The 2,889-nt window shown below is 29.2% G+C and overlaps 1 long non-coding RNA gene across 1 annotated transcript; it reads left to right on the forward strand.

The window, feature by feature from the left end:
• Positions 1–1,448: 1,448 nt before the first annotated feature.
• On the forward strand, positions 1,449–2,661 carry LOC110619804. Its single transcript, XR_006350266.1, has 3 exons — positions 1,449–1,502; positions 2,386–2,487; positions 2,581–2,661. It is a non-coding gene; the product is annotated as an uncharacterized LOC110619804 (long non-coding RNA).
• Positions 2,662–2,889: the final 228 nt, after the last annotated feature.

Here is a 2,889-nt window from a genome sequence, read left to right on the forward strand (position 1 = left end):
AAACATCATGGCTCGACGATGCAAGTTGCGGAAAGGGAATTCCATCAATATTAACTTGGAAAATGAGACTGAAAATAATGTTAACCAGAACTTTCAAGAAACTCAAGAGTTACACCAAAATCAGGCTTCAAATTTTCAAGGTAAATAATATTTAGGTGATTTATAAATTTTAAGTTGTTTTCGTAAATAATTAGATGGCTAACTTCAATTTTTTTTTTTAGGGAATACTAGTCAGAAGATAATGAGGTATTATTATGAAGGCCATTTTATATTTTCACCAAATAGAATATATGAAAATGGTAGGTTCATGGAGAAACCTAATTTTGATGTTGATTTCATCTCATTTTTTGATATATTGGATGACTTGAAAAAGGATTGTGGATTTGATGTTATAAAAGGAGATAAATTTTATTACTTGAAGGCTGATAAAGCTCTTAGTGATCTTGATGCATTGATAGAGGTTAAAGATGATACAGATGTGAAAAATATGATGGATAGTTATAAGAAGTTCCCTTCGAAACCCATTGATATATACACTCTATTTCGAGATTATGATATTTTACCAAATGGACTTGGTGACGAGCTACCTGCAGTTACCGTTGATCACACTTCTAATTAACTTCAAAATCCAAATGCAACTGCAGCAACAGGTTGACTCATTTAATTTTATTTAAACAATTGATTATGTTTACTTGTTCTATGTACATAAATTCTTGTTATTATATGATTATTGTTTTACTTTTGTTTTGAAATAGGTTTCAATACAATTAAAAGAAAAACTAGAGGACCAACACGATGCTTGAAAATCACACAATTAGAGAATGGGCAAAAATTGCCAGTAGAATTTGATGAAGATGATCAAGCTATTGGTGATAATGCTACTGCATTTGTTTGGTTTTTAGGACAAACTATTAGAAGTGTGTCGTGTTGTCCATTGCAAGTGAAACAATGGAATAAGATTACCAATGATAAGCTCGACCACATGTGGTCTACCATATTGGTACGAAAATTTATATTAAATTACATCCATTATAAAATGATTATAATTTTTTTAGTTCTATTAAGTATCATAATTTTTGTTTCTTACTTCTTTGCTAAAAGGAAAAGTTCACTTTTGAGTATTTTGATGAAGAAAGGGAGCAATTTTCGGTCATATGAATGCATTATATAGGTATTATAGGTATAAGTTGAAGAAGAAGTACTTTGATTCAAAGGCAACTTATTCACTTCGTCTCCGAAACAAGCCTAAGGATATGGATGTAAAAGATTGGAAGTATTTGGTTAATCTTTGGACAGAAAATGCATTTCAGGTATTAAAAATTCGTGTAAAATTTAATAATTTATTTTATATGAATTCAGTTTCTGTTAGCTAACATAAATTCTGAAAATTTTTCATTGTTTTTCTTTAAGAGAGAAGCAACAAAAATAAGACAAATAGATGCAAGCATTCTATGCCGCCATACACGGGGACAAAAAGCTTTGCTCGGCTGAGAGATCATATGGTATGAGTTTGTTTTTATTTTATTAGTATTATAGTATTTTTTATTAATTAAATGATACATAAATAATTCCTTTTTACTGCTGTCGTTTTGTGAACTATGGCTAGAAATAAACAAAATAGTATTTGATAATTCTAGTTTAGAGCTTGAGAAAGTTTATGATTTGATCTTTTATGGATCTTTTGTTTGGTTTAAGATGTGCCTAGCTTTCCTTATTCCTTAATCCAAATTCTTTTTAGTAGCTCAACAATCAAGAACTGGTCAACCTGTAATGGTATAAGCTAGCTGCTTGTTGTTATTCTTTGTATTCTGCTATAACTCTCAAAGTTCTAATAAAAGCTATTTTAATAAAAAAAATAATAATAATAATGCCTTTTGAAGTTCATATGATTGTTAGAACTTTTTGATATGTCATTTACTATTTTTTCTATAAATGCCTAATTAGTCTCAGACTGCCGTTATTAACCTTCATTTTCCACATCAAAACAAATCCCCTTTTTCTTTATGCTCATTAAAGTTAGACATGGCAATTTTAAAGTAGTATTAGATTAGACATCAAACACCATTAATAACTCACTCATTTAATGGTGGAATTTGACCATGTTTAATATTCTAAATATAGGAATGAATTATGATTGGTCAACCCTATGAGCATCTAAACTTGTAGAGTAAATAATAATTAACAGTATTATGAATTTTAACGCTTGAATTGATATCATTAGCTGTAAAAATGTTAGCTCTTTTATACAAGTTTTGTTTATCTGCATCATATTTGTAGTTAAGTCAATTGACTCTTTTACGGAAAGTTTGGTTTTGTTTGAACTCAAATTTTTATTGATATAGATCTATGATAAACTAATACTAATTGTTATATTTATTTGAACAGAAGAAAAAAAATGGAAAAACACCTTCTCGCTTAGAGCTTTTTCTTGAATCCAGAAAGAGAAAGCAAGGCAAAGAAATTGATCCAATATCACAAGAAGCCATTGTAATACTTTTTACATATGTTTTATTTATTTGTTATGTATTTTATACTATATTTTGATTTTTTTAATATCAATAAATATAAATATCTCTATAGGAAAAGTTTCAGCAACTAAAGAAACAACGAGAAGAAGGACAAATTTCACTGGATGATGATGCTATGTTTGCTGATGTACTTAGGCCAGAGAAAAATTGTTATGTATGTGCTTATGGTCCTGGAAAAAATGTCACGGAATATTTTGGTGCTAGAGCTACAAAGATAGAACTACTTAGACAACTTGATACTTCAAGAAGAGAAGCAAACGAGCGTGTCCAACAAATTCAAAAAGAAGCAAGTGAACAAGTAAATGATGTTAAGAAGCAAATGGATGAGAAACTTGCAGAGATGAATAGAATATGGGAGCAG

This window comes from Manihot esculenta, chromosome 1 (genome assembly GCF_001659605.2).
Source record: "Manihot esculenta cultivar AM560-2 chromosome 1, M.esculenta_v8, whole genome shotgun sequence".
Classification (NCBI taxonomy): Eukaryota; Viridiplantae; Streptophyta; class Magnoliopsida; order Malpighiales; family Euphorbiaceae; genus Manihot; species Manihot esculenta.